The 23,865-nt window shown below is 44.0% G+C and overlaps 1 long non-coding RNA gene across 1 annotated transcript in view; it reads left to right on the top strand.

The window, feature by feature from the left end:
- LOC130856102 (uncharacterized) overlaps positions 1-19,863 on the top strand; it is an 87,045-nt gene extending 67,182 nt beyond the window's left edge. Inside the window, exons 2-3 of the long non-coding RNA XR_009054435.1 lie at positions 15,351-15,468; positions 19,082-19,863. This is a non-coding gene — a long non-coding RNA (uncharacterized LOC130856102). The remainder of the gene's footprint in view (positions 1-15,350; positions 15,469-19,081) is intronic.
- The last annotated feature ends 4,002 nt before the right edge of the window (positions 19,864-23,865 follow it).

The following is a 23,865-nucleotide window of genomic DNA, read 5'->3' on the forward strand; positions in this document are numbered from 1 at the left end:
TTGGGGTCAGGACAGCTGTGGCCACAAATGATGGTACAGCCATTCCTGCTGACCTTGTGTCACTGGTTTAGAACCCAAATGACACCTTTGTCCCTGGATATGTTGGGGAGAGAAGAAAGAAAATATGATCCCATGGCTTCCCGGATCCCTGGAATTCCTGTCCCTCTAAGAGGACACATAACACATGGTGAGATGAGGTAAGGACCAAAAATAAAACTGGAGGGCCACTAGAAAGTGGGAAAGGATGCTAGGTGACAAATATCAATGAGAGGGCATTTTCCCCCTCCAATACTCCGCTCTCCAACTCATTTCAATTTAACAAACGTTTACTAAGTGTCAACCCTGCACAAAATGCTGTATTAGGTATTATTGGGCATTCTGGGAAAAGGGGTCCTCTATACTTTGCTACCAATTGTATTGCATTTAATGGGGCCATGTACTCCAATGGCTTTTTTTTAAAGACTATTTTTTAGAACAGATTTAGGTTCACAGGAAAATTGAAAGGAAAGTGCAGAGATTTCCCATAAGACCTCTGCCTCCCCCATTATCAGCATCCCCCACCAGAATGGTACATTTGTTACAACTGATACACTTACATTGTCACATCATAATCACTCAGAGTCTGTAGTTTAGTGAGGGTTCACTCTGGGTGTTGTATATTCTGTGGGTTTTAATTCATACAAATTAATAATGACATGTATGTATCTTTATGGTACATAATGTACCTTTATAGTACAGAGTATTTACACTGTCCTAAAGATCTTCTGTGCTATACCTGTTTACCCCTCCCTCCCTCCCTCCAACACCTAACCACTGACCTTTTTACTGTCTCTACAGTTTTGCCTTTTCCAGAATGTCATATAGCTGGAGTCATACAGTATGCAACATTTTCAGATTGGCTTCTTTTACTTAGCAGTATGCATGTATGTTTCCTCCATGTCATTTCATGGCTTGGTCGCTCTTTTTTTAAAGTGATGAGTAATATGCCATTGCCTGGATGTACTACAATTTATTAATCCATTCAGCTACTGATGAGCATCTTGGTTGCTTCCAAGTTTTGGCAATTATGAATAAAGCTATAAACATCCCCGGGGAAGGTTTTTGTGCAGATGTAAGTTTTTAATTCCTCTGGGTAAATACCACGGAGCTTGGTTGCTGGATCGTGTGTTGGGAATAAGGTTTTGTAATCCCATGGCTTTTCGTGGAGGAGTGGGGATGAAGAACTGACCACCTCTGACATGCATTCCAACGCTGTCCTCTGAGATTATCTGAAGTCTTCCTCCTGCATTTCCCATCTACATCTCTCTCCGGGGTTCTTCCAGGCCCTAAAGGGCACTCCTCCCTTCCCTTCCCCTGTGTCTTGGTCTTGCTCTCAGCTACCTGTTGAACAGTATCAAGATGTTAGTTGCAAGCAGACATAAGGGATCGTACTGGGGTGCCGGAAATGTTCTATATATGGATTGTGGCGACGGTTGCCCATCTCAGTAAATTTACTGCAAATCAATACCGTTTACATTTAGAACAGGTGAATTTGATGGCATGCAAACAAGACCTCATTTCAGTTGTTAAGGAAAAAAGATGTCAGGAGATACTGAAGACTGGAAAGTGCACTCCCTTGGTTGGAAAAGCCTTTTGGAGGGCAAGGAGGTGATGGAGAGTGGTGGGATAATGGAGGCAGGGTTTGACAAGCCTGCCCAGGGCACAGACAGTGCTGGGACTAAAGACAAACTCACACAGGGTTGGGGAGCAGCCTAACTAGTTACTTTGTGGTTACATTGTGATCATTTGTCATCACTCTGCTTCAGGGAAATTGGGGCTCAACAGGTGCTCACAAGAGGTACCTTGATGCTGGTCCATGAGCTGAGACTGGGCACCACATGCTGAAGGAGCTTCTCAGGAGGGGTGCAAAGCCAGAGGTGTGGTCTCTTTCTTGTGAGAGAGGACTGCTGTTTTGTGTCCCTCCATCTCCTCCCAATTGCACCCCTCTTCATCCCTGGAAGTACATGTGGGAGGAGAGGATGGGTGGAGGTATAGCACACTCCCCCTCCCTACAAGAGGTTCCCAGCCCCTGAGGTCTATCATAAGAAAAAGAAAGACAAACTGCCTTGTAGGATTAGAAGGTTTGCTGCAAGAACTCTAAATCCCAGAGATTCCATGACTCTAACTTGGAATCTTCTTCTTCATATGTTGTTTCATGGCCCAAAGACCATTCCATTGGTAGGATTATTTGTTTCAGTAGATATGTCTGTGCTAGAAAGTCCGTCACAATCTACGGTGCTTACCACATCCAGTCTTAATGACTTTTCCTTGCTTTTGGGATCCCCAGCAACTATCTGCATCTTAACTCTGTGTTTTCTCTCACTACCCTTGACATTGGCTTCTCTGCCTGGACCGGGTTTTCCCTCTTCCCTCCCACACCATTTTCAGCCCTCATTATTATCCTCTTCCCTGCCTGTGATGATTTTCCTTTACTTCCTGCTCAGGCTGGGTCAGGTGACACTTCCACTACTATCTCTATCCCACAATCCTCTTCTATTCCTCTCAACCTAACAATGATTATAATCCGTATCACACAACTTGAACTTGATTATTCTATTATTCTGTATCTTTCTTATATTTTTTTTTCTTGTTAAATTTTATGTACGTTTGATGCCCTGCCCTACAAAGGTAGGAACTCTGTCTTTTATTTCTTTGGCATTTCCCATAGCAAGTAGAGTTGTGTTAGGACATTAAAAATACACTGTTATTCTCTGCTGGCCTCCCTTAATTTCACTGAGTTGTTAACCTGGGGCTATGTGATAGCCTTTCTCAAAGGCCACTCTGTACCTCTATGTTTACAGTGATTTTAGGGAGGGGACTAATTATTGACCCCTCTGCCATGTTTTGATGGAGGATAGAGCTTCTCTCTTACCCAACAGGGCCACACCAGAGTCAACCCTTCCTGACATTTTCTCCACCCTCCCACCTGCTCCTCCCCTTGGGTGAGTGAATGGCTAATAGAAATGGCCAAAATTTGATATTCCTTTTGGCAATTATAAGAGGATGGACTTGTGTTTCTCAGAAGAAAGTGGGGATAGGGACCTTTTCTGGCAGTCCATTGGTTAGGACTCTGCACTTCCACTGCAGGGGTCATGGGTTCAATCCCTGATTGGGGAACAAAGGTCCCTGCATGCCATGTAGTGCATGGCCAAAAATAAATAAATAAATAAATAAAAAAGAAAATAGGTATCTGCACAGCAGTGGAGTGGAAAATGGGTGACTGTTAGTTTGGGAGCCCTAATGCTACCTTATACCCTAGTATAAGTCCAGGAATGGGGTTGACCAGATGGTTGTGTAATTTTAGCTGCAAATGGCCTATCATCTTAAGTAGGAAGGGTCCATGTGGCATTGGTGGATGCATGTATGTGTGCGCGTGGTAGAGTTCTCTCTCCCATAGCTATTCAGAGCATCTGTGGGCTGAGATTCTCAAGCAGGCCATCAAAACTGCCAGACCATGAGAGCCTGCATTGACTTTGGGGGGACCCTGCTAATTTGTGCAACAACTGCTAAGATGTTCCTGAATTTGTGGTCATCTATGTTATTTAATTCCCTTCCAAACCTCTTCGCCAACATTTGCAACACCTTCCACATCCTGGTCTCCCCCAGCCAGAGTGGAAACTGCTGACAGTGACCTGCTGTTAGCAGCACAACGTGGGAGGAAGGAGACCCAAAGTTAGCATCCTTTTCAGATGTGAGGACGCATTTCAACATACACACACAGGCACGTAGAAATACACTCAAACTGGCATTGTCCCAAGTCTCACTCCCAGCCCATTTAATCTTTGGAAATGGAGCCAATCCCTCTCTAGCTTAGTGGTTTTGTATCTCTTGGCGATTAATTGCTATATTGGAAACGTCTCCACCTTTCTCCCTTTTTAGTGGCAGACACACTCATGACTGGGGCTATTCAGGATTCCTGTGAGGCCCCCCTGAACTCTATACCTCCTCCCAACCCCAGATGGTTCTACATGTAACAAGTGAGAGATGGTGGGATAGAGCATGGACCCTGGAGGGCCTTTCCAGCCAGGAATACATTAACAGGCTTTGTGGACCTCCAGGCTGAGAAACCTGTTTATTTTTATTACTAAAACTCCATATTCATAAGCAAAAGCATGACAACAAAAACAATCATAATAATGCAGGACTGTGCTGGGGCTGAGTCTTCATTTCCTGGCATCAAGGAGCAAAGTGCACCCTCCCCCCTTGGCCCCCTGCTTGCATGAAGGTGAACGAGCTTTGAAATCCCTTTGATTCTGAAGGAGCAGCAGAGTGAAAGGGCCTTCACTGAAAGCGGGGAGGCTGAGCCAGCTTGCTGGCCCTCCAGCCTCCTCACTGAGCCCAGCGGCCCGACCTTTTGGCTCTGCCACTGGCCTGCTAGTTAAATGCGACCGCTGAACAATCACTTGACAGGATTTCCAGCTTATTAAAATTGGAGTGTGGCCGCCAGGGATCTGAGCAGAAAGGTAATAAAAGAGAACCTAATGAAAACTTAAAAGCGTGCACACACGCATTCCCTGGGAGCTCCATCTTAACCCCCACTCTCCCCGAGGATCAGGACTTGAAGACCCAGGATGAAGAAATGAAACCAGAGCTACAACTCTGAATTGTTCACCCTGCGCTTTTTTGATTTTCGAAAATTGTTTTCTAAATGGTGGGGCATTGATGCTAGTTATGTTGCTTATACCTACTTTGCATTTGATGTATTTCTAGATGTCGGCACTAGTTGTGTAAATCAGTAAAGGAATGTAAACATTCAGACATTTCATAACAAAACCGTATCTTCTAATTTTAATGAATGAAATGTGTGATACATGTAGGAAAATCATACTGTCAGCTTCTATAACCTTGGATGGCATAGATCTTATGACAGGGTACAATTTATCTGTCATTGCCCTCACGTGCTAGTGAATAAAAATATAAAAAATACACTATCTGAAAACCTCCCGACATTGTCTTCTTGCTACTTCTCTGTGGTTTCTTCTTAGGTAACTTTAAAAGGGATCTGGTTTTCAATGTGATGATCAAAACATGTAGATGTCCCCCAATTTTATCATATAAGTGACTGTTCCTTGCTGCCTATCATTCAGCTACCTTTTATACATTTTCACATTTTGCTCGGAAAGGGAAATGCTGGTTCCCCTCTTCTGGAGCTCTGAGAGACTGTTGGTGCCATGTTTATTAAATTCTGCTTCTGAATGTGATTAGAGTTAGAAAGAGGTCAACACAGGGAATATTGAGCTAACCGCGGATTGGCCAGTGGTGACTTCTGTAACTTCAGCAGAGCAGTGAGGAGTCAGATTCCAGAAGCCAGATTTTCCTTATCAGGCAGAAGGGGGCAGTGGACACAGCTGAGAACCAGCAGGCAGGGGACCCACCTCACTCTCCCTCTTCTGCTAACAACTGTTTCACTGTAGACACGACCTTTCATGTCTTTGTCCTCCGTCTCTTCATCAGGGACATGGGGGTGGGTGAGGTAGGGCTTGGTAATCTCTAGGGTCTGCTTTGACATTCTGATCATTTGACTAGAGAATCAGAACCTGAGAGTCCCTCCCAGGTTTGGCGAGCTCACTGCCTTGTGTGATAGCAATGCCGTACCAACAGCACTCTGGATAAAAGGCAACCTGGTCCAAATCAGTGATAAAATGGTAACTCATTTAGGGAGTGCTTTCTAGGTGGGCATCTAGCACACATAATGGAAAGAAAGCTCTCCACTTGTTTCTACCTAGAGGATGGGGAAGAGGCTGCTGTGCCTAGTCTATAAAAGGCAAGGGGCTGCCTGGAGGTTTGTTCACTGTTATATTCCAAAAGCCTAACAGGGTGTATAGGAAGTGAATAAATATCTGTTGAATGAATGAATGAGTAAATGAAGCATCCATAGAGTCTTTGTGTGGCTAAGGATTTTTAAGAGATCTCTGGCTTCCTAATGGGTGAGTTTCTGATACCAGGAAAGCCCAGTAGGATTAATTTGTAAATGAGGGAAAGGGCTAGAGAGAGAAAGATAAAGGAAAGGAATTAACACTGCTCTGAATAATAATATGAGTCTGCCTGTCTTGTAATTAAGACTGAGTTAGGAAAATATTTTTCTTCTTCACCATTGGCAATATCTGAGAATGAATGTGTGTGTGTGTGTGTGTGTGTGTGTGTGTGTGTGTAAGGAAGAGAGACAGAAACAGAGACAAACAGAGATCCGAAAGTTACCTGCTAACAACAGGGATAGGCATGTCTTCAGCTCACCTCTTGAAGGGGAACCCACACCTATGCTGTGTTCCGTTGCAGGGCTTAAGCGTGTCAAAGCCTCGACAGACACACATCTTGGGACGTGAAGTACCAAAGGCCATTGTGATCTACTCTCCTGAAGGCACCTGGTTCTTAATCTAGAAGAGTATCTCAGATGTGGGATGTCCTGCTGCTGGAGAGGGGGATCCCATGAGTAGAGAATGGGGTTTCTCAAAAAGTGGTCAGAGAGGAGAACAGATTAGAAGGACGTTGATTTTGAAGACATGGGAACATGGGAGCAAAGTTAGGATGGAGGATTTCCTGAGATGCCACCATGAAAGGCTGAACTTCTTGGGTATTCTGGAATATAAGACAATTTATGTTTAGTGCAAGGGTGAAAAATGTTCTTTTCTTTCTGGTGAAATTTCCCTTAATTATTCTAACCTTACAGGAGATTCTGACATTCCCACTTCTGCCATTTCAGGAGATTAGCAAAGAATAGAAAAGTGCATTTTTATTAACGAGACCTGTCTTGTTTGTTTATTTACTAACTTTCTTATCAAAGCAGCAGAATCCTACAAACTCACCTTTGGTACTTAAGAAGGTCCAGGGAGGCCCAAATAAATACATACACTGAGTCACTGCCCCCAACAATTGCCTGGGCTGGCAACGTTGGGATCATAATTCTCTTTCAAAATCAATGCCTATAAATGAGTTTCACCAAATTTTTGAGCACTTAATGTTTTCATTGTATAATTAACGGATGTGGGAAAAGCAGCTGTGGCTTAAGGAACATGTGAGTTCAAGAAATTACTATTACTCGAGGGCCATTATTTGCCCAGATAATCCTGAATGCCTCTTTTGGCATAATTGGTTATTTTAAAAAAATGTTTATTGGAGTATAGTTGATTTACAATGTTGTGTTAGTTTCTGCTGTACAGCAAAGTGAATCAGTTATATATATACATATATCCACTCTCTTTTAGATGCTTTCCCATATAGGCCATTACAGAGTATTTTTTTAAAGCTCTTTATTGGAATATAATTGCTTTACACTATTGTGCAAGTTTTTTCTGTACACCAAAGTGAATCAGCTGTATTTATACATATATCCCCATATCCCCTCCCTCCCGAGACTCCCTCCCACCCTCCCTATCCTGGCCCTCTGAGTCATCACCCATCATCGAGTCGATCTCCCTGTGTTATGCAGCAGCTTCCCACGAGCTATCTATTTTACATTTGGTAGTGTGTATATGTCAGTGCTACTCTCTCACTTCATCCCAGCTTCCCCTTCGCCCCCCCCCAACCCAGCGTCCTCAAGTCTGTTCTCTACATCTGCATCTTTAAACTTGCCCTGTCACTGGGTTCATCAGTACCATTTTTTTACATGCCATATATATGAGTTAGCATACGGTATTTGTTTTTCTCTTTCTGGATTACAGAGTATTAAGTAGAGTTCCCTGTGCTATACAGTAGGTCCTTGTTAGTTATCTATTTTATATACAGTAGTGTGTATTTGTCAATCCCAATCTCCCAATTTATCCCTGCCCCCCTTACCCCCTGGTAACCATAAGTTTGTTTTCTACATCTGTAGTTCTGTTTCTTTTTTGTAGATAAATCCACTTGTACCCATTTTTAGATTCCACATATATGTGACATCATATGTGATATTTGTCTTTGATTGACTTCACTCAGTATGACAATCTCTAGTTCCATTCATACCGCTGCAGATGGCATTATTTGTCCTTTTTTATGGCTGAGTAATATTCCATTGTATATATGTGTCACATCTTCTTTATCCATTCCTCTGTTGATGGACATTTAGGTGGTTTCCATATCTTGGCTGTTGTAAATAGTGCTGCGATGAACATTAGGGTGCATGTATCTTTTCAAATTACGGTTTTCTCTGGATATATGCCCAGGAGTGGGATTGCTGGGTGATATGGTAGTTCTATTTTTAGTTTTTTAAGGAACCTCCATACTCTTCTCCATAGTGGCTGTACCAATTTACATTCCCACCAAAAATGTAGGAGGCATAACTAGTTATTGAACTGGACTAGAATTAACAACAAAAGCAGCACAGGAAAATAAAGATCAAACTTTTTTTCTCATTTAAAAGGAAATATTTTGGAAAACAGGAAGATTTTCTGGTGTGTCTTGCTTTCCTGGTCCCCTCATTCAGGATGTCATCCTGAGCTCCACAGTAATTTCTGCTTACCCATGGATCATGAAGATTTGGAGAGGGGAAGCTGCCAGTCTTGAAAATTCTGCTCTTCCCCTGTAAACCAAGGGAACACACAGTGCTGGTATCTTAGAGTGCCATTTGCGCATGAAAATAGAAGTTAAGTCAGGCCTAGACATTAAAAGCTGCTTTTTCCATCAGGCAAAGCCATTCTTCTGTAATGACTTGAGCCAGAAGTTAAATCGGAAAGACTTGTTTGGGTTCTTTCTTGATTTTTGTTGGTGTTGTTGCTAAGATGGCTTTATATTCCTTCAGAAGACGTTACAGCCCTGTCTCGATAGCTTAATTTGAACAAATTTTTTCAAAGGCATATGAATTAATGTCCTGTTTTGTTTATAATTATTAGGATCAGTGGCTGCCCCAGGCTCCCATAAAGCCAGGGGTCTATTTATTGAGGAAAAGAAAACAGAAAACCAAGCCGCTTTGCCTGGAGGGCTTCCACAGGCTAGTGGTTTGAGAGTGGTTTTCTCTCTCTAATAAGTGTAATATTAAAATTAGGTGAGTTCAAGAGGTTTTACTTTTGCAGTATTTGAACTATATACACAGACATCTGCAAATGCCAATCATCTGATTTTGCGGGCACAATGTATTTTTTATGCTTACTCATATGCTGACAGCGTTGCTTTTACGTACCTGCTTCTTCTCTGGCCCCAGTTTCCTTCGATCTTTTGATTTTGCTTTCGTGTGCAGGCATTTGCTAAAGTGTAAGCACTCAGAAAGCATCTGGGTTCACGTGAGTTTTAAAACTGAATCCACATTTTAACAGTTTCTCACCCTTCGATCTGGATTAGAAAAAACCAAATCCATCATAGTAACCAATATTAATAGTTCTTTCACATTCCAAAATACTTACATTTGCTTCTTGGTTATAATCTTCAATTTGGAGTTTGGTTCCCTGCTTTGTGGCAGGTTCCCAGGGGCCTTACAGTGAGGCTGAACATTTGCATAGCACTTTTAAAGCCCCTTTCAATCATTAATTCATTCATTCATAAGACGTCTTTTCACAGTTTCCATTTAATGCATCCATAAGCAAACTGGGCCAAACAGAGGTTAAGTGACTGGGCCAGGGCCACCTGGGGATTTGGTTAAGTCCTTTCATTCTTTTTTTTTTTTGAGTTTCTAGGAAGAGAGATACATTTTAATTCCAGTGCTCACCCAAATTTGCAACTTCAATTTGACACCATTAGGATCAGTCAATGAACTTGGACAATCTGGGGAGATAGTTGCTCTTTGGAGACTGTTAGGTTTTCAAGTAGAAATGAGACTGCTGTGACTTCTTCGGGACATGGCGACCTCCCTGATCCACACACAGGCTCAGGCCGAGCCTTAGAACAGAGCTGAAGTCTCCAGCCTTTTCTTGATGAGAAGCTATTTTTTGAAACCTAGAATTATTGCCCAGGAAGGAACCGGGATGCTGATAGTGCCAACTGAAGACAGGACAGGAAAGGCTTTATACCTCGGTCTTCTTCCCAAGAGAACTTTCCAAAGAAGGGAAAATCAGGGTGGCAGCTGGAGTGCAGATTTAAGTTTAAGATTGATAATATGCCTTTTACCTCTTCGGGAGCCCATGGTGAAGATAGGAATGGAGGAAAGCAGGCAGGGAAGGCTCTCCCAAGTTCTCATCAAATGCCTAAGAAAATCGTGCTTTTCCTCTCCTTGTCCCCCTTGGGCTCTGCCTCTGGTACCCCACGGGGCTTCAGTAAAGACCTGCTTAATTGGCTGTTACTCTGAGCTCAGAATAGCATCCAAGCTGGGAAGAAAAGCTGCTGCTCTGGAAAAAGAGCAAAGAAAAGATGGAAAACAGAGACCCAGGGGGAGGAGGTGTGTCTACACTGGGGAAATGGACCGGAGATAAGAGGCAAACTCCCAGAGAGTAATAATCACTTCTGAGACAGTCACTAGGTGGCCTTTACCCAAGTGTCCTGAGAGTACTAATTCAGACGTTGTCTGGGTTTCCTGGAGCCTGCTATAACAAATTGCCACCAATGTGTGGCTTAAAACAACAGACCTTTATTACTTTACAATTCTGGAGACAAGAAACCCCAAATCAGGCTCAAAGGGAGAGTGGCGTCCAGTGGCGTCCGGTGGCTGATGCATCACTCAGTCTCTGCCTCTGTCTTCTCCCGGCTGTCTTCTCTCTGTGTCTGTGTGTCTCAATCCCCCTTTTCTTCCACTTTTAGGGACTCTAGTCATTGGATTTAGGGCCCACCCTAAGTCCAGAATGATCTCACCCCTTTAATTTAATCACATCTTGCAAAGATCCTATTTCCAAATAAGATTTCCTTTACAGGTACAGGGGGTTAGGACTTGGTTGTATCTTTTGGGGAAACACAATTCAACGCAAGGCAGATATCATCCTTCAAACCTTGGGTCCGGGGAGAAGCTGAATAGTCTCTAGATACTGCACACCTGGGTCTCTCCAGTGAATCCAGACAGACCGACAACGAAATTTTTTGGAGGCAGAGCTGACCAGTGTTTCCTTCTGCTTCTCTCTGTACTGTCCTATCCACCTAACTCTACGACCGACTAGAGGGAGGAATTACTTGGAAGCTCTCAGGACTCCTTACTGCATCTAGTGTGCACAGGAGAATCTATGGTGTCATCCTGTGCACGACAGATGGCAGACACCTGCGCTTCCTCCTGGCTCTGACTCCGACCTTAGGTGTGTGGTCCAGGAGGGAGGCTGGCTCTATGATTCCTGGATATATGGGCCTCGAGGATAGGAGATCATTCTTTCTTTGACCATGGTAATGTATAGGACACCAATCTGGGTCCCCTGGAAGTGTCTTTGTACAGTCCTGATCCTTCTGTTTCTTCCCAAAATACCCCATATCTGCTCTTTGGGGTGTTCCACAATTCTCCCAGCTACCCAAGTTAGAAACTTGGTGCTTCATCCTGGGATTTTCCTTCTCTCCTGCCCTACATCGAATCAGTCCCTAGGCCATGTTGATTCTCCAACTTTCTGTTTCCTAAGCCATCCCCTCCTTTTCATCCTCATCAGCCCTGTTCTCTTTAAGGCTCCCATCACTGTCTCGTGAACTATTAACGTTGGCTGTTTCTCTGGTTGGCCTGCCTGCAGCCAATCCTTCCTTCCAATCCACCTGCTACTCTACAGCAGTGTTGATGCTTCTGCCGATTTTTAGGCACTCTCTTACTTTAAATCTTCCAATGGCCTCCTTGGCCAGATTAATGCCCAAACTCTGCAGCAGGCTACAGAGCTCTTTATGACAAACTCGACTAGGCTTGACCGCTGTCCGTGAAGCAGTCATGCCTTCTGCTAAAAGGACCTCTGGGTGCTCCAGTCCTGAGGTGGATGCTCTAGCACATAGCGGACAACACTCCACACAGCCCAGTATTTACTCCATCTATATCCACCTGCTGCTAAACAGTCAGCAATCCCCAGGAGACTTTACCTTTTAAATACAGGGCATGAATATTTTGTGATCTATTTGGCTTTTAAAAAACGTACCTCTTTCTTTGTTGCCTGAAATCTCATCTCTCAGAGCCTACTGTGTGTGCTGGATTGGGTTTCCTACTTAGCAGTAGAAATCTTTTCCTCCGAGTGTTCCTCCCTTAAACTTTGCTTATTTTAAAATTTATCTGCAAGTCCTTATGTTTCTTCCATTTTCCCCTAAGTTTCCTGGGTTCTGCCTATTCAAAAATTTTTGGAGTTCCCTGAGCATTCATGCTTTCATTCCTCCATGCCTTTGCCCATGCCGTTCCTTTTTCTGGGAACACCAAGTGCCCTGTGCATACCTGAGTCTCCTTCAAGCTTAGGGGTTAGGTCTTCTGACTCTCCCAGGCAAGCTGAGGACCGCCTCTCGTGGCATTCCCATGGCTGTCTAGGAAACACCGAGAACAGAACCTAGCACATCTATCCAACCTCAGAGTGGAGTTTTTAAAACTGTGTGTTGATATCCCATTAGTGGGTGATGACATCAGCTTTTTAAATGCAATAGAACAGAAAATATCAAATACATTGCACTTAGTAAGGGTTGGTATGTGGGACTTTTGCTGTTGCTGCTGGTGTGTGTGTGAGTGAGCACACATGTGTGTTCTGGGTCTAGCAGTATTTCTTTTTTAAAAAAATTATTTAATTTAATTAACTTTAAAAATATTTACTTATTTATTTAGGCTTTGCTGGGTCTTAGTCGCAGCATGCAGACTCTTAGTTGCGGCATGCATGCAGGATCTAGTTCCCCAGCTAGGGATCAAACCCAGGCCCCCTGCATTGGGAGTGCAGAGTCTTACCTACTGGACCACCAGGGAAGTCCTGTAGGAGTATTTCTTACTGTAAGTCATGGGCACTAGACAGTTACTTGAGTGGCAGGATCTTGCCTCCATCATCTTTGTACGCCTTGGCCCTGGTCCAGTGTTTGCAGAGAGTTGATAGTCAGCAAATGTTGGGTGAATGAAGTGACTCAGTGCAGCTGTGAGAACCCTGCAGAAAGTTCTCAACACATTCTCAGGAGGCCAAGAAGAGTCGTGACAAAACACTGAGGATTCTAGAACCACTTGCTAGCCCTACCCATGCCTGCAAACAGTTGAAGCCAGAAGCTCGGGGTGAGTCATGCCTGTGTCTTCTGCAGGTTACAACTCAGACTCTGCTCAAACTTATTTAGCAACTACCTCTTTGCCCCATGCCATCTCATTTAATCTTCAAAAATGTTGCAGTCATGAAACTCCTTTTTTTAGTGCGTGACACTGAGGCACAAAGAGGGTTAAATGTTGCTTCGAGCTGTACCACAAACAAGGGCTGCTTGAATTTGCACCTTCTATAACTTAGGTGAGCGTTTGTTCTTTTGTATCGGGAGATGTACACGTCAGGGGTGTGGCAGCTTCTGGAAGGCTGTGGAGGAGTTTAGGGGGAGGAACAGGGCAGTAGGGCCACTTACTCAATTACAGGAAACAGCCATGCGGAGAAGAAACACGTTACCACACATGGGTGAAAAAGACTCGTAGGGCCTGCGAAGAAGTGATTTGAGTAGGTGCGTCACAGGACCATTCACCGCAAAGCAGAAGACACAGCTCTCTGAGTATGATGGGAAGGATTTGTCATACAGTTGTACTGTCACGGATGGGGGCCATTGGCAGCTGTTGTGTGCTGCTCGCACATTAAACACACAAGCGTGGAGATGGATTGGGAAGCCTGTTCCCTGAAGCCCTCCCCTGCCTGCCTTCACCTGCCTGCTCCCTCCCCGCTCCTCCACTGCCTGCTCCCGGCCTGCCCCCCCCCCCCAGCCCACCTCCCACTCCCTTCTGGATGCCTCCGAGCAGATGTGGACAGAGCCATATGCTCCAGGCTCTGACTCACGCTGCTGTGCTTCTAGGTTGGCTCACGTTGGCTTCTGATTAGTATTTATTGTTAGCATCTCCAAGTCAGATGGTGGTGATGGCTACCGACTTGCCCAATACAAATCTCTCTGCATTAGGAGCCTTGGACACAATAAAAGGAATTCACTGAAAGACGAATACAAAACATTCATACTTATTCATCTAAAATGGGCAAGTACACATAAAAAAGAATGAAATAATGCTATTTGCAGCAACATGGATGGACCTAGCGATATCATACTAAGTCAGAAAGAGAAAGACAAATACCATATGACATCACTTATATGTGGAATCTAAAATATGACACAAGTGAAACTTATCTACGAAAGAGAAACAGACTCACAGTCATAGAGACCAGACTTGTGGTTGCTGGGGGTGGGGGTGGGGATGGGACTGGGAGTCTGAGGTTAGCAGGATGTAAACTATTATATATAGAATGGGTAAACAACAAGTTCCTACTGTATAGCACAGGGAACTATAGTCAATATCCTGTAATGAACCATAATGGAAAAGAATATGAAAATGAACATATATATATAAAACTGAATCATTTTACTGTATACCAGAAATTAACACAACATCGTAAATCAACTATACTTCAATAAAATAAATTAAAAAATAAAAATAAAATGGGCAAGTACAAGACTGTGTCCCTGACTCTGTCCTGCTGAACATTTTTATTAGGGACTTGGATCAAGACATAAAAGACCTGCTGATCACATCTGCACTTGGCACAAAGCTGGGCAGGATGGCTAATAGGCTAGCTAAGAGGACAAGATTTTTAAAAGATCTTGACAGGTGGAGCAAAAGGCCAAAACCAACACAAAAAAATTTAATAAGAAGAAACTTAAGGTCCTGCACTTAGAGTAAAAAAAATCTGCTTTAAAAGCATGTAGGAAGGAAGGAAGAGATCTATCTTTGTAATAGTTCTAACAAAAACAAGTAAGGAATATAGCCCTGATGTGAATTAACCACAGAGGGGATGTAAGGTAGGCTGTCCAAATAGAAGCACAGTCAGTGTCCTTCCCAATGAACCCTGTGCAGGTCCAGCCAATAAAAATAAAAATCAAAGTAAATATATCACTTATTGATTGATTGAAAATTCTTTTACCAAACTCCTCTTCAAAAATTATGCAAGTGGCAAATGTTAACTGCGGCTAAGGAAATATGATTCGGTGTGTTTGAAAAACCAACATTTTCTCCTTTCAACATCCCCAAAACCATGTAACTTGTGTAAATAGCCTCGGGTGCATTTTCCCACACTGTCATTCATGCTGATATAAATATATCAAAACAAAGCCATACAAATCCATAAGATCTGCAAAGGAATTGTTTTTTATAAAGTGGGTCCTGTAAAACCCATTACTCTCCAACTGTCTTTCTTCAATTAAGGATACATCATGGACAGCTCTCTGGGTTAATATGTATAGATAGACCTAAAGTATTAAAAAATAATGTTTAATATTCCATGATATGGATGTGCTGCCACTTAGTCTTTCTCGGTGTCACATTTTAACAGGCATATTGTCAAATAGGGGAGGGGATGGATGGCTTTCCGGGGTTAGAAGACGGAAGATGGTTCTAGAAGCCTGACATGCAAAGAAGCATCCAGAGATATTTAACCGGGAGAATCGCAGGTGGGTGGCTGAAGGGAAGGGTGGGTTGGGTTCATTAAATAATACTGGGGTTTTGCTCAGCTGAATTGTTGTCAGTGTTTCCCTGTTCAGTGTTGGGGTCCTTGTCGGGACAGGGCTGGGGAAGGGGAGAGGGCAGGGACCCCGCTTCCTTCCGGTGGTTGGAGGGATGGAGGGGTGGGCAAAATAACAGCTTTGGGGGTAACAAGCCTTCCCCCCCCCCCCCCTCCGGTCCCCAGACAGCTGGCGGGCACGGAGCAAGCTCCACAGTAAGCACATTATAAAAACATTAGGCGAAAATAATAAAAAATAATGACATTAAAAAGAAAAATCATTGTAGAAACCAAACAAACCCAGCCCTAGAGCTGAGACGGGCACCAGCCGGGAGGTTGTTGGCATGTTCGGGAGAAATTTGATTTCGATGAATTTCATTGTCAGTGTAACCGGGGCATGAATCACCCTCCTCCGCCCTTTCTCATCATTTTAATACCGCAGATTTAGGGAACATGGCATTAGAGAGATAAAGAGGTTCACAAACAGCCTCAGCCAGGAGCCCCCTGGGCCCCCGGGCGGCGCTGGACGCAGGCAGAAGGCAGTTCTCGGCGGTTATGGCCCCATAAATCTGGAGGCAGTTGAACCCCTGCGGGATTTGAAGCCGTCAAGCCTGAGATGGGAACCGGTTCTTTCCGGGCTCCGCGCCCTCCCTGCCCCCGCAGACCTCCTGACTGAGGGCTGAGGAATGAGTGTCTCGCTCCGAAGCAAGGGGGCCTGGCAAAGCCGGTGCTGGAGAGAGGCGGCTCTCCGTTGGCTTCCAGGCTTTATTTCCTGGTTCCTGAACGTCCCCTCCTGAGGTGTGTGGGGAAAGCCACCTGCCCCAGCAGAGACACGGGGCCGGTGCCAGCCTGGGGGCCGGAGGCGGCCCTGGGCGCGAGGATGCTTCCAGCCTGGTGACTGGGAGTCCCTGCCAGCCCTGGAACCACGCTCTCGTTTTATTTTTTAATGAGCATGTAGTTGATCCTTCCCTGGGTGCCAGGCTCTTCGCGTGGGTAACTGCTCCATCCTCCCGCCCCTCCGGGAGGTCCTACGCAGGGGGGCTCCCCTCACTCAGTTAGCCAGGAGCTGAGGCTGGCCTTGAACTCCAGCGTCTGTACCCTTTCCCTTAAGAGTTGATGATGGCATGGAAGCAACTAGAGACAATCACACGAAGTGAAGTCAGAAAGACAAATACCATATGGTATCACTTACATATGGAATCTGAAATATGACACAAATGAACCTATCTATGAAACAGAAACAAAATCAGGGATGTAGAGGATAGGCTGGTGGTTGCCAAGGGGGAGGGGGATGGGAGAGGGTAGGAGTGGGAGTTTGGGATTAGCAGGTACAAACTGGTATATACAGAATGGATAAACAACAAGGTCCTACTGTAGAGCACAGGGAACTGTATTCCATATCCTGTGATAAACCATAATGGAAAAGAATATGAAAAAGAATGTGTAATATATGTATGACTGAGTCACTTTGTTTTACCGCGGTGATTAACACCACATTGTAAATCAGCTAGACTTCAATGAAGAAAAAAGGGTTGATGATGGCACAGTTAACGGGAAGGGTCCATGAGAAGTGAGCCTTCTTAAAGCCCGTGCTTTCTCTCTTCTGATTATAAACCCAACCAATTTCATGTGTTCCACTTCAAAATGCTCAAGCTACCCTCATTTACCTAACGTTCATTACAGGCTTCAAGATTGCTTAGGTAATGGAGGACCTGATGTATACGTATCTGTGCATCAGGCTATTACCGTCCACACAGGTAACTGACACAGGACCTGGAAATTAGAACTAGAAAAAAAATCCGCAGGGTATGGAGGCTGGCTGCCATGTGGTGTTTTTTCTTCACGGAGAGGCAGTGAGGAAGAGTAACCAAGAATATAGTCATTCAACTTGAATTCTGGAGACTTACGATTTGGTTTTACCTGTAATATTGGGTGAGTTACTTAACTGTGTACGGGGTAGAGATAATAACAGGATGAAATGAGATCTTGTCTATAGCGTGCCCAGCCCAGCACCTTGCACCAAGTACCTTCCTGTAACTGTTGTCTACTGTGGGTGTTACGTTGTCCTCAGGTACAGAGATGACACTGCAGAGGCACTGTCATTAAGATGTGTATTTGGAGCTGTTTTTCTTGTTGTGGGAATGTGCTGTAGTCGATCCATTTTTGCTTCTAAGTCTGGCATTAGTCGGGGACTCTTTTGGAAACTGCATGGCCTGGGCAGAGAGAGGCACGTCAGGTAGGAAAGGATCCCAGGCTCTGAGATCCAGCATATTTGGTTCCCAGTCCTGGCTCTGCCGACCACCGACTGGGCCCTTTGTGAGAGTGTCTCCACACCTCAGAGCTTCCAAGGAAGGATCGTAAGAGCCATCTGGACTAGTCCTTGTCCATCTCAAATGAGGGCACCAACATCCAGAGTGGTCTGGTCCCCAGAAGATGAACAGTGGTCATGACGTCCCTTCTGCTGTGGCCTGACCACCAAGCGTCCCAGACCAGACCGCAGGTACCCCAGACTTTCCCAAGACTGTTTCAATGAGGAGGACATGACATCCTCAGGCACTTCGATGACCCTCCAGGCAAAACTGAGTTTGAAGATCGAAAAGTCTCATCATTAGAAGGAATTCAATCACTAATTCAATCAGAATTCAAGCAGGACTCAAACTAGATGAGGAAATTCTTTCATTAAGTAGTCAAAAGGCTTTTGAGGTCTGAATTTATGCAGAAGTAGCGAGAGGGGTACCTATCACTCACTTGAATTTCACAAATATACATCCAGCTGGTCCCTTTTCCTGACTGTTCCCAAGCAGGGGCCCCTTCTGCTATTAATAGGGTTGTGTGCACGCTGGCAGGTCAGGACCCCCAATCCAGGGCCTCAGAGTCATCATCTGAGAATGGAAAACTGGGGTAGATGTGGCCCCTGTGGTCACCAGGATCCTACAGTTCCTTACCTCCCTCTGCTGAGGACTCCCCCTAGGAGGCCACTCATCATATCACCTTGTCTGACACCCGCAAAGATTTCCCACGCCTTTCCAGGAGCACCCCCGCTCCATGTGACGCACACTTCTTTCAAACCTCTGCACTTGACAGTTTACCATTATGGTCCCCCTTCTAGTTGTGAGAACTTAAAAAGTAGAAATTCCATTTGTGTTTAGCCCTGAGCTCCCAGAATCCAGCTTATTGGCTGGCACATGGTAGCTGTTAATTTATATTGTATCAAAGGATGGATGTTGAAGAAACAATAAACGAGATGCTTTAACCCACTGTAGTTTCTTTGTTCTCACCTGTAACATGGGGGATAATAAGAGTATTTGGTTTCATATGGTTTTATGAGAATGAAATTCGATAACCCTGCTTAGCACAGTGCCTGGCACGTAGTTGTCACTCTATAAATATTAACCATCACTGTTAGTATTGGTGTCCCCATTTTAAAAACAGAGTGACTGAGACACAGAGGAAAATGACTTGCCCTCGATAACCCAGAGGGCCAAGTACAGCGCCAAGAAGAGAGCTGACATCTTTATTTCCTGTTCAGATTTATTTTTTAAGCTTTTTTTTTTTTTTTCCAGGAAGCACCACGACACATGTGGGTTCCCCAACCAGGATCAAACCCACACCCCTCAGAGTGGAAGCATGGAGTCTTAACCACTGGACCACCAGGGAAGTCCCCGTTTTCCTGTTCAGATTTTTAACTGCAGTATTTATGAGGCTTCTGTCTGACAGCCTGGGGTTTTAAACCTTATTTCAACCTATTGTTCACCTGGCAGAATTTGCTGGAGCTCAGGCAGGAGGAGAGTGAGGAAGGATTGTCTGAGATCCTGAGGAACTAGCTTTTCTGGCCTTTGAGGAAGGAATGAGAAGTACTCTTGGACCACTCTTTGACAAAGCTCCCACATACAACATCTTTGAGCCTGTGGCTCAGGAGAAAAGAGCAGGGGAAACTATTCAGGAGAGAAATGATTTTACATAAAAGTCATGTCTGGCAACTATCACAGTGTGCAGGAAAGAAATAAATACTTCTTAAAACAGAAGGTGAAGGCACATGTCTCTGGAAATTTAGAAATGTTCCTAAGAGTGATCTAGATGAAGGATCTATGGGAGGAGACATAAGAACACTCTGGACAGAATCATTCATGCTGAATGTGAGCTCAGAAACCTGAGCTGAGGTCATACTGCACGCTCGGGAAACCGCCGAAGAAGCCCATTGGATCACAGCTACCAGCCTACACTTGTTGCCCCAAGATCGATACCAGTATCCCTGTAGGTAGTCACCTTATAGCTTGGTGATTGCATTTAAAGTTTAATAAGCCAGTAATCAATGATTTTTATGGTTTATTATTTTCATATGAAATTCCAGAAAGAAAAGAAGCAACAAAATAAATGCTCAACAGTTTCAGCTTAGAGAGTGTTTGGAAATAATTAAATGTATACATTTAATTAAGCACTATTTTTTGATAAAAGTATGTTTTTCTCTCCTTTCGTCTTTCTGTTCGTCCTTCCATTCCTCCTTCCCTCCTCTCTTTATTTTATTCTAGAGACAATGGCATAGGTTTGCCCAAACACTCAAATAACCCATTCTCACTTTACCTGTGTTTCATCCTGTAATATGTTTATAAGTACAGAGATCTTTTCCATTTACTTTCTTTTTTAAAAAATAGGTTAGTTAATTAATTAATTAATTTTTATTTATTGACTGCGTTGGGTCTTCTTTGCTCCACACGGGCTTTCTGTAGTTGCCAAGAGCAGGGGCTACTCTTCATTTCACTGCGTGGGCTTCTTATTGCAGTGGTTTCTCCTGTTGCAGAGCACAGGCTCTAGGCACTCGGGCTTCAGTAGTTGTGGCACTCAGGCTCAGTAGTTGTGGCTTGCGGGCTCTGGAGCGCAGGCTCAGTAGTTGTGGAACATGGGCTTAGTTACTCCGTGGCATGTGGGATCTTCCCAGAGCAGGGCTTGAACCCGTGTTCCCTGCATTGGCAGGCAGATTCTTAACCACTGCCCCCCAGGGAAGCCCCTCCTGCTTGCTTTCTTCGAAGCATCCTTCTGTGGATGTTAGGAGAATTGCATAAAGAATATTTTAAGAAAGACTAAGGACTCCTCCACACAGATCATGGCCTTGGGGTGAGTCTTCCCTGTGCCTCAGCTGCCTCACCCCCACCACTGACACAGAGTAAGGATGAACCAGTTCACATCCCAGACTAGAACCCTAGGTCCCTATGAACTTCTGCTGTGAAAGGGCTCCTCCTTCCCTTTCTCCAGGCACAACATGGCTCTTCCGAGGTACTTTGGAAGCAGTGACTTGGAAGACCAGCAGGTGGCACACGGGAACCAGAATACACACACCTCGGCTCAGGACAAAGAGATGGGTGAGGAGTCGAATATAGTGCAAGGTCAGGTCAGCTGGCTGACTTCCTCAGTCCTGAGGTGTTGAATGCTGCCCACGAGGACCACAAAATCCTGCATGACTGCAGGACCTAAATGATTAAAAGGCGGGGAGGGCAAGATAAGAACGACACTAAAGGGTGGGGATGTTATAGTCGTTCTTTTAACCTCTCCTAATCCTCTCTCTTAGCCTGAGTTACCTCCTATGAGGATTGTGAGCTGAAGGACATAGGGTAGATAAAGCAACACGCCTAGCGTGAAGAGCTCAACATCGGTAGCTGTAAAATAATTATAATCTGGTTGGTGTGAACACAATCTGGTGGTATTATTTAGGCATTTCTGATTAATATAGTGGTTGCATTTAGGTGTTTCTAATCATTGATCTGCTCCTTTTTTTCAACCAATGCCTGTATATGGAACACCTACTCTGGACTTGGCACAGGACTTGGGCACATGAAGGTGAACAAGACCCAGGTTTATCTTTTCAGGAAAGCAAAGCAATTCACTTGGCAAAATCCATTCAAGGATGGGTGGTGGATTTCATTTCAAACCAATGATTTAGCTTGATAACCAGTAGACTTCACTGAGTAGGTCAGTATTGGGAGAATGGTTTGGACGGTAGGAAAACTAGGACAGGAGCATGGGGGAAAAAAAGGACCATGGGGCCATTTATAAACCAGAATCATCTCTTTTTTTTAATCGAAGTATAGTTGATTTACTGTGTTATGTTAGTTTTAGGTGTACAGCACAGTGATTCAGATAAACATATACAGATATCTATTCGTTTTCAGATCCTTTTCCATTATAGGTTATTACAAGATATTGAAATTATAGTTCCTTGTGATATATGGTAGGTCCTTGTTTATTTTTTATACGGTAGTGTGTATCTGTTAATCCAAAACTCCTAATTTATCCCTCCCTCGCCCTCGCTTTCCCCTTTGGTAACCCAGAATTATTTCTCTGTTACAATAATCGATATGCTCACATTTTAATCAATCCTCCTCCTTTAGCTGGACCTACTGTTGACTCTTTATCTCGTAGAAAGCAATATTTTGAGGATAACCTAATCTTTTTAATAATATGCACAATTCATGAGGGGTTACTTTTACAGAGAACAGTGCTCACTTTCTCCGTTTCCAGAGTAGGAGAGGAGAGGAGCTCCAATCGGAACAAGAGGAATAGATAGGATTGGGTGGCACTGAGAACCGTGAATCCTCACGTGCCGCCCCCCAGAGGATGGGCATCGTTTTGGCTGAAGGCCTTTCAGAAAGCAGAGATTGCCATCTATCTGGGTGAGTTTAGATGTGGGTCTCTCAGGGGGAAAGAAACCCCAGATAAGAGTGATTTTTAAAGACCCTGCACATACTCATGATGAACAGAAACTGCAGCAGGCAGCTTGATACAGTTGGCCCTCCTTTTCTGCTGGAATCCCTATCCGCGGACTCAACCAATCACGGATGGAAAATATTCGAAGAAAAATTCCCGAAAGTTCCACAAAGCAAAACATGAATTTGCCACATGGCAGTTATTTACATAACATTTACAACTATTTACGTAACATTTTATTGTGTGAGATATTATAAGTAATGTAGCGATGATTCAAAGGATGAAGGAGGGACTTCCTAGGTGGCACAGTGGTAAAGAATCCACCTGCCAATGTAGGGGACATGGGTTTGAGCCCTGCCCTGGGAAGATTCCACATGCCATAGAGCAACTAAGCCTGTGTGCTACAACTATTGAGCCTGTGCTCTAGAGCCCATGAGCCACAACTACTGAGTCTATGTGCCGCAACTATTGAAGCCCATGTGCCTAGAGCCCCCGCTTCACAACAGAGAAGCCACTACAATGAGGAGCCTGTGTACCACAAAGAAGAGTAGCCCCCGCTCTCAGCAACTAGAGAAAGCCTGTGTGCAGCAATGAAGACCCAATGCAGCCAATAAATAAATAAAATAAATAAATTAATTTAAAAAAAAAAGGATGAAAGAGGATGACTGTAGCTTATGTGCAAATACTGTGCCATTTTCTATAAGGCACTTGAGCATCCTTAGATTTTGGGCATCCGAAGGCAGGGAGAAGGGATCCTGGAACCAATCCCGTGCAGATAACCAAGGGACCACCGTATTGTGTGATGCTCTTGGGGTAAATATTGAAAAATTATGGAATCTCTTTAACTCAAGGGACATAGGTATTGAGCACATTTTCAATGTGTGCTTTTAGGGCTGCAATTTAAGGTAATTACTAGGGATATTAGTTTCACCTTGTGTTTTATTTTTATAATCAGCAACTAAAATCTTTTTTCTCATTATGAAATGTCAGGCATTCATGAAATACTATAACATATCTCAAACATATCAAGTATCCAATAACCACGTTCCTACCGCATAGTTCAAAGTTTTACATTTTGCTATATTTCCTTCAGGCATTAAAAAATATAATTTTACAGATATGAGTAGCCTTTGTGTAGTAGTATGGAAGTATGTGTAGATGCTGGTGCCTGAGCTATCAGGGATAAAGTAGCGGGAATTCCTGAGTGAGGTGGGAAGTAGACCAGATCACCTCCAAGACCCCACTACTTTGGAAATTTCTCAGTAGTTGGGTAGATGACCTCATGTCTAAGTTGGTAAGGATGGTGAATTCCTAAATGAAATCTCTGAAATACACTAGGTTCTTACAGGCTCACCACAAGGCTAAAACCAAAGTTCGCACAAATCATTAGGAAATGATGCATTCAACCACAGGTGATGTTCTTAGGTAAAAATGGGCCACCATGCTGCCTTTGCAATCCTACACCCAAAATGGTAGAAAATCTCTTAGACTTTTTATGACATACAGTGTGGATGCTACTTAAAGAGCAGAGGAAAAACTGCATGGGACTTAAGGATCACAAGTGATTCTGTGGGAGAATTCTGATAAAGATGCAAGGTAGAGAACTGGGTGCCTGAATCCTTCTAAGACTGATCCTTTCTTCTGATGG

This window comes from Hippopotamus amphibius, chromosome 6 (assembly GCF_030028045.1).
Source record: "Hippopotamus amphibius kiboko isolate mHipAmp2 chromosome 6, mHipAmp2.hap2, whole genome shotgun sequence".
Taxonomy (NCBI): domain Eukaryota; kingdom Metazoa; phylum Chordata; class Mammalia; order Artiodactyla; family Hippopotamidae; genus Hippopotamus; species Hippopotamus amphibius.